The sequence below is a fragment of the Pavona decussata genome, unplaced genomic scaffold (assembly GCF_977016875.1).
Source record: "Pavona decussata unplaced genomic scaffold, jaPavDecu1.1 SCAFFOLD_95, whole genome shotgun sequence".
Lineage (NCBI taxonomy): Eukaryota > Metazoa > Cnidaria > Anthozoa > Scleractinia > Agariciidae > Pavona > Pavona decussata.
In genome coordinates this window covers 737,501-746,363 of record NW_028145512.1, presented here as the reverse complement: position 1 = coordinate 746,363, position 8,863 = coordinate 737,501, and the positions used below count along the sequence as shown (strand labels likewise).

General features: G+C 38.1%; 1 pseudogene across 1 annotated transcript in view; it reads right to left on the bottom strand.

Annotated features, from left to right (window-relative positions):
• Nucleotides 1–7,981: 7,981 nt before the first annotated feature.
• LOC146472977 (uncharacterized) overlaps nucleotides 7,982–8,863 on the bottom strand; it is a 23,677-nt pseudogene continuing 22,795 nt past the window's right edge. The window contains exon 3 of the transcript XR_014866463.1: nucleotides 7,982–8,863. This exon is cut by the window's right edge and continues 627 nt beyond it. The product of XR_014866463.1 is annotated as an uncharacterized LOC146472977 (transcript).

The following is an 8,863-nucleotide window of genomic DNA, read 5'->3' as shown; positions in this document are numbered from 1 at the left end:
GCTTGGCCTTGAGTTACATGTTTCATTAAAAATTTTAAGAGCACATTTTTTTTATTTTGTCGAATCCAACCATATGTTGTTGTAGATTTCAAACTTCCCAATTTAGTTACTGGAGGATGTCGCCTCTTTCATATTACGAACCACGAACACAGAAAGCTGGATGGATATACATTTCTGCCTGAAGGCTAATAAACACGAAGAAAGAAATGCAAGGTATTTACTTTCAACTTTTTTCAACATTGTCATCTTTTAGGACCACAGAAACTCTCCTGAAAAGGGCTCACTCTCAGTAGGGTCAAAAGATAGCCCCTCACTATTATGTCCCTGGTGCCTTTGTTGACAGCATTATGGTAATCGGCACGTCGAAATGGACTATCCATCCCTTTTTACACAGCGCTGTAGTTCAGAATACAATGTTGACAAATCGGCTTCGTTGAACTCGCACTTCGTTTACTCTTTATCAGTACCTCGTTTTGATCGTTCGGTTCGGCCACTTTTGGTCACTTATGCCAATCCTTTTACTTCTTCGGGGATTTTCCTTTGCCTTTAAATTTGGCTTACCTCTATGTGGCGGATATTCAACAACCGGATATGATGTCCCTTTCATTCTTTCTTTTTCTTTTTTTGCCTTCATCTATACTGCCTGATACATCTGTTCAAAATCTTCCAGATCGGTTCTACTGACTTTTATGTCGTCTTCGTTTTCGTCTGATCTTGACAGCAGAGAACAGCTATCATCTCATTACGGTGACCAAATAACCTTAACTAAAACCAACATTTCCCTGTAGGAGGGTGGCCCATCTAGAGTTCGAAGGCTTAACCTCCTCCCATGTAAACGGAACCTTATCATCATTCCTCGTGAAGCTTTCGGTCATGAATAGATGTAGCAGAGAGACACGCACACACCTCATATAATTATTTAATCAAAGCACACGTAAAAAGCTTAAAGCAAATACAAGCGTGCGTCAAACGATGGAAGATATGCAGTGTTCAAGCAAGAAATCTTTATTGTCCCTAAGTCACTGTTAAATGTTGGTATTGGTTACACTTCAATTTCAATGGACTGACCATGAATAGACAAGTCTAATCCCATGTTGGAATGGTCAGTGTTAAGAAAGTACCCATTTTTTCTTTTCAATTACAGATAAAAGCAAACACATATAACATTTCTTCCGACACAATTGAAGCCTTTTCCATCAGGTCCTCGAATACATTAGTACTTGTTGTCTTTGTCGAACTCAAACTGATTTAACGGAAATTGTAATTAATTTAAAGCGTTTGAAGGGAATGGACTATACCATCTTCTTCGGCTGCTTTCCGTAAGAGATGTACTTGTGGATAGCTGAAATAATTTTTTTAGATTTTTATGATTGTATTTCTATTTCTATTTTTTATTTAGCTTCACCATGTAAAACACAAAAAAGAATAATGACTATTAAATGACAACTAAAAAGAGGAAATAATGGCAGGGGAGCCGCTACAGCGAGAGCCAATTACAGTCAGTCCCCTCACGCCTAAAAAAAAAAACTACGTAGAAGCAGCAATATGGAAAGCGTGCTAGCCTGCGGGAGTTGTTACACTTAGGACAAATGGACTTCCAAGTACGGGGGTCTTCTTGGTCATATAGCAATTAAGAACACTTCTCTGTAAAAATCAATCAAAGTGGGAAATGAAAATTCTTGACCCCTACTCAAATTTGGCACACAAAGAGATCTTCAGGGGGGATGTTCCAAAACGCCCTTTATTAAGGTCCTTACTTCTTTGTTGCCATGGTAACATCAGTTGTTTGTTGGCCCCACAAACTCCAATTTTTTTTATTTTGCAAAAAATAATTATATGTGGGTTTTGGTTTTATTATTTGTAAATGAATTAAACGTTCAATGAAGTAGGCAGTGTTTCAGCCATTTTAGTTGATGCCAACACAGACAACATATTTTCTTTAATTTCTCTAAAAGTACACCACTTCGAGAAATGAAACTATATTCCTAGTTTACAGTAGACATTGCAATTGGTAAATCTGTAAAACTTTCTGCGGCGCCGACTTATTCTATTCCTAGGGCAAATAAGAAAAAAGGCTATAAAAATGGATTTCCCGCATTTTGACATAACAACTGAACGCGTCGGTTCGCCAGTAGACCGTTAAAAATATGAAACGGCCTTGAATTTAAGAAAATATTACATACTGGTTAAATTTCTGATCAATCCATCTCTTAATGTCTGTTATTTTTTAAACAACTTCAAGCAAAGTAAAGCCTACTTTACGGTTTTATCCAAATTCCCACGTTTTGACATAAGTTGAAAAAGTATTTGCATTCCGCAAATCATTCCAACTGTACAAAGTTCCAGACTTCTGAACCTTTTCTTGCAGATCGCAAAACTATTCATCGCCAGTGGTATTCCGTGCTCTCATGTCATACCATTAATGAACAGCCTCTGGGGTCCCGAAGGAAGACAACATGGGCATCCATTTACGGTGATTTCCGTTTAAAATTTACGCTGTAATTCGCCATCTTCCGCCATCACCCGCTTTAGAAGAAAGAAAATTTAGAGTTTCACGGAGGATTGCATCAACGCAAGCAATTCACTGCAGATAATGGACCAAAATTGGCCGCAAACCACTCTTTGGGATGTAGAATCACGCTCATAGGGAACCCATAGGTCTTCAATAGTTAGCGGTCAGCGGTGTTGACTAAAGTACTTTACCCTTCGTATTATTATGACGTAAAGTCTATTTCCTGATTACTGAAACTCCCATTAGTCAGGAGATCACACTTAACGTGCAATTTATTTTTCCAAACCCTTTTCACTGCTAAAAGGTGACAACTTTCATAAATCACGAGAGATGTGGTTTAATGAGGCACGGTTATTTTCTGTTTCGATTTATATTTCTTGTCTCTTTAACTGAGCATGCCTATTTTCTATTTTCTCGGAATACCTATTTTCGAAAGGAGGGCTGAACGCGAAATATTATGGACCTCGGGCGGCGAACTCAAAACCTAGAAGAACGAGAGTAAAGGTAATGCACTTGCACGAAAGAGTAAGAAATTAGGTCCATTACTGAATTTTTGTTTGCGTCTTCTGAACCAGTAAGCTGAGTGGCTTGTTATGTGTAGATTGCAATCAACACAAATTGTAACGTTCACTTCAATAACCGAAGAAAATGTCCTCTTAGCGTGAGCTTGAAACGTGGTGATGTCAAAGGCTCAGTTTATTGTCCGAACAATGTGGATGTCTTTTTAATTTCTTTTTTAGCCTCCTTTGTTTTCTGTAGCCTTATTTTTAAACACGACTTCCATCAGCTTTACCATGTTAACACGGCCAAAATTTTGTCGTCCGATTGAAATCGTGTTGATGGGTTTTATTGTTTCAAGCCATTTGGATTCAGTTAATAAAGCACACTACATACCTCTTACTTACCGAGTTCGAAGTGCATCCTGTAAGTTACGGACCGAGTTTTTTCCCTCGCGCTTGGGCCATAAATCTACGGGAAGAAAGAGGGTCCGTAACTTACAGTACGAACCGAGAAAACGAGGTTAGTCAGATATTTATTATATTTCTGAGGTTAATCTTTTATCAAACTTTCAAATTTAGCGACCGTACAGTGAAATACGATCCGCAAAATTGACCAATCACACCGCGCGTACTATATACTAACTGAAAGATAAAAAAAAAAAAAACCTTTTTACTTCTTTCGCCGTTTCTCCATGCGGTAAACAATGTAACACACAGAGTTACTTACATACTTTATTGATAGTTCCTCAAAAGGCTTTCCAATAATCAATTATAATACTATTGATTACATTAAATAACCATAACAGTCATAATAGAAATTTCAAATAAAATTAAAAACGAAAACGAAAACCTGTAACAAAACTGAATCGACAGGATCTCGATTCTTATTGTCCAATAAGAAAATAACACCAGTCGGTTTACGTCATGTTCCTTCGCAGCGACTACCTAGTAGAAAAATATATATACCGGTGAAAACCGAGGTCTTATTAACTCAGGCTAATTAATTAATCTGTCAAAATATAAGATTCAATCACTTCAAATTTCATTTAAAATTGTTCCAAAAGAATGATATGCTTTGTAATCTCTTTTAAAAACCGTGACGTTGGAATAGTCTTTGAGTGTTCTGTGTGAGGAGTTCTACAGTGATTCTGCTGGGTATCGAAAGGTGCGCTGGCCAGCGACAGATTTGTATACAGGGATGTTTAAGCGTTTCTTTGTTTCAAATGTTCATGATGTGAACTGTCGAGTGTGTGGACAGGCCATTGAACAGATAAAGCGTAAAATCAAATGCAAGGCTGATCGGACAGCTAAAATTTTATTGCCCAACATTTCGATTAGACATAACTAACCCTTTTAAGGGGCTGAAAAAAACTAAGTAAAAATTGGAAATAAACGGTTACAATATTTAAAAAGATACTAATATTATGAAAAGTTGAGATATCATTGGTCAATAAACATTCAAAGCAGAAACGTGAAAATGAGAAAGCGATGTGATGTCGTATAGGTCTTTGTTCGTTTGTAGGGGAAAAGGTGTAAAACACGTTTTGCACCTATGTCTCTTACAACGGAAAGCTCCAGGTGTCTTTGGGAGTGGCATTAGTATGTCACGTAAGTTCTTGCATTAGCGATAGGATGAGAGGAGGAGAACGGAATGCTGATTTGCATCGCTGTGAAAAACGAAGAATGTTCAGTAAATTGTTGAAAATGATTCGACGTATGTAAGGAAGGGGCTGGATTAAATGTCACTACAAATGAAAGGTAATAAATGTCAAAAGAAGAAAAGACAGGGTTAGTTGACTTTATTGAGAAAATAACGTTTATTAATTTCTAGAATTTTATACAAATCCGTTGCATTCCCATACAAATCATTATAATTGAAACCGTTGTAACACAGCATAAATTATCCAGTGTGTCCGCGATTCAACTAACGTCTTCAGTGACATTACTCGTGTAAAAACTTGAAGTTAAATAAAGCAATGAAAATAAAAGACAATTTAGTTAAGGTCACAGTAAAATTAATCTGCACAAAAGCAACTTTTATATTGGAAGCTTACTGCGTTTTCAACAACTTTGTCGCTCCATTTACAGGGAAACTGACACCGTTCTGTTTTCGCATTTATCCTGGGCTTTCTTCTTCCCATATGATATTACAATCGATCGATCACAAACATTAGAACGCAGCTCGGAATCATTATACTAATTTTCTTATTACATCAAAGAAGCTCAGAATTAATTACACAACTCGGTGTTACTTTCTGGGACTCTTGCATTCTCACGAGCACTTTTGACTTTTGTTATGACACATGTCCCGGAGACTCCCCAGCAGCAGCTGTTTTTTTTTTCTTTTTCTTTTTTTTTTTTTGCAAAAATCTTGCTGGAAAGCAAGTCTTCAATGTAAAATCGTTGTCATAAAACAAGCAATTTTGTTTTGGGATAGATGACGTCGACAATCTTTTTTTCTTTTACAGCAAAGACGAGCACGTTCGTTAAAACAACTGAAGCTATATTGGACATATTAGAATCTTGTCTTTGTGTCTTTTGATAGCTTCCGGGTATTTTGGTTTCGTTGTCAATATCTTGACTGAATTCCCCGTGATAACTAGAACTGGGTTTTTTTTATAGAATGCGAGAACTGACGCAATAGCATACGGCTTTTTTAGTTCTCTTTTTAAGCTAAACGGGTAACTTTCAGCTACTCGGGCGTGAACTATAAAGGATAGCATGTTGTGTGCTTTGCTTTAAAAAGTAGGTCTTAGGGATGATTTCTATTCGGGCAACGTGAAATTTCCGCGAATTGTTGACCCAGCCAAAGACTTAGTATATTTTTGTGGTAGAAAAGGGCGCTAACCCTTCCCTTTTCAAATGTTGATTTCAACATCTGGGACTTCAGCTGATATGGAAAACAGTAGCAAGAATGGGCAAGGATTCTCTCTTCAAGAAGCGTGAGTTTGAAAATCTACTCTATTATTTTTCGCCTTTATAACTGTAGCGTTGTTAGGCTAGTGATCGATTAGTCAAGAAGTGCGATTTTGGGTCGGATTTCCGGTCTCAATGTCATAAATAATTTCCAGATGTTCGTTCGGCGTGATTCTCATTACGTCTTGAATTTAGAATTAAGACCGAAAATCAATTTAAAACGCTGTCTTGCCCCGATTAAGCCGATTCTTTTGTGGAAGGCTAGTCTTAACATTCACGAGGCTGTTTTATTGTTAATGTGACAAAGTTATGGCTCATTCAAATTTTTAGCATCATTGTCTGGACAAATAAATAAAACTCTCCCAACTTTGAGTCAGTCAGTCTGAGTTCATGTTGATAAAACTTGAGTCCCGCCTTAAATCCAAACTGAAATCAATCTCGTACCCAGAATTCTCAGGCTTTTTGGTCAGTGGGTGGGCGCCGGGAGAGACTCTGGGGAAATGAAATTTTATTACTGCAGGATTTCTGCAGTAAAACAATGCAAGCCGTTACGGGGCAGCCAATCAAAAAACATTTAAATTTTTATTCCAATTGCCCAGAGTCTCTCCTGGCGACCAATCGCTGGCCAAAGAGCCTGATGACTCTGGGTACGAGATTGAACTGAAACGGTCTTTCTCCGAGCCTGCAGTTGCACGGCTGCTGACCAAAATTGAATTTGTTCATGCCCAGTCTGATTAAAATCCATATGGGTGTCGTTCTTGGTTTGATTTCCATGTTTCCTTTATAAGACAAAAGGTAGCATTGTGGATGAAAGTGACGGAGGAATTATTTGATGAAAGCTATAGAGACTGTGAGCAAATTTATATTCTGAGTATCGTGCTGCAATGAATCAATTTTCAGTAAAATATAATGACTAATGAAGTGGGAGCAATTAAGGCTGGTTTTCAATAGAACGTAAGGATAAAGATAAGCAAGTGAGAACACTAGCTACATAAGCATAAGGAAAGACACACGCGCAGAAAACCATTTCTTCACGGAGTTTTCAATACCAGCTCCCCTCGATGTTAAGCAAGATGACGGACGAAACGGTTGACTTCCCTGTGCCTTCCCTATTTGTAAGTTGCGCTTTCATAGGGTTAGTAACTGAACTCTGCCTTGCGAAACGACTGTGACGCCGAAGTGACTGAACTCAAACCAAATGTGCATTGTACAATTCGCACTATATTGATTATTGCTCCCACTCTTACGACTAATTTTTAAATTAGTAACATAAACTTGATAACATTTTATTAAGAATCAGTAATCGCAAGGTCTTAAAGACGTTTTCGCTGATAACCCAAAGCCGATGCACGTGGTATTCAATGCTAGCGTTATCTTCGTTCTCTATCACTTTTGGAAAATCCATATTTTTTCTCTTATGCGAATCATAATTTGTACCTTTAAATACCTGCACGTGACACTCCTACAAGGATGCCTTCTCATTTAAAGAGAAATGTACAAAGGTAATACTATTTTAGCAGTTGAAGGTCATACATGTATCAACAATATACGTTTGAGACGACGACGACGCCAAAGAAAACGGAAATTAAGAATTACATTCGCGTTTTCTTAATAAATTTGTGATGATTTATACTCTTTTAAAGTACAAAAAGAGAAAAGATAAAAGATAAAAATCATCATGCCTTCACATTCTCCATAAAACCTAAAATTTGGTCATTTTACGTTGTTGTTTTGCAGAAACAAAATGTACCAAAGTGTATGATGCATGTGCATAGCCAGTGTTTTGCTAGCTAAAACTATTGATGCTGACGTTTTCGTTGGCGTCCTCGTCGTCGTTGCTTAAGCTAACTAGAATAACGCTATTGTTGCAACTCCTTGGTGCCAGGGGGGGGGGGGGGGAGGGGGAGGCTCGTATTCCCTAAAATGGCCCATACGGGGAGGCTCCTTCCGGAAAAAACACCTTTTTGAGCTGGAGGTTCATAGGCTACGGAATTGTTATTTAGCTATTTAGAAAGGTCTTTCAAAATATCTCGAACAGAGTAGCCACAAAAAAAGATACAGTCTTTATACTGAAAGTACGTATGTGGAAGGGTACCGTTTTGTACAGAAGGTTTATGGAAGGGTTGGCTTTTCTGTCAAAAGTGGTATATCAAAGGCTAAGGGTTTGGGGGTCGGAGCAAAGCCTCCCCATGGAAAAATTTATTGAGACCTCTCCCCCCTCCCCCCCCTCCCCTCGTTGGGGGCCTTGGTGCTACTATCATACAACCCATATGGGATCAGTGGTAATAAATGAACTGTTACGTTATTCACTACACAATTCACCTTGATTTAAGGTGATTCGAACTGAACAAGAATTTCTGAATTCCACAGAGAATAACAAAGCCCTAATGCAGCAATTCTAAATTTAAAGTAAACAATCATATAGACTCAACTCCGAAAGGCCATCAAAAAAGTATTTTTTGTCGTTAACATTACCCAAGCTACTGTTCCTTGCTTTCTTTTGCGTAAATTGTAATAGGAATACTCACGTATTTATAAAAAAAAGAGATGTGGCGGCGCTCTAACATGCGATTAGGCTACATCCTCGTTTAGTCTAGTTAATCATTTTCATTGGAAACGAGAAAAAAAGGACTTCAAATTAAAAGCCCAACTGAACGAGCGAACAAGAAGAGGCACTGAGCGCTAGCGCTGCTGTAATTGGGCTTGATCGCACGTTAGTGGCGCTCATTTATCTTAGTTGAAATGTTTGGACTTTTTCGGTTCATTTTAGCTGAGCATGAACCACGGGGCTTTGAAGATGATGCTTAAGTGTCTTTGCTTCCGTGTGTGGTTCTTGTTCAAGGAAAGTGGGTTGGAGGTACTTACTCGGCGGTGAAGCTTAAAAGGGGAACGGGAAGCAGTACAAGCGCGCACATTGCATACTTAGAATATCAGA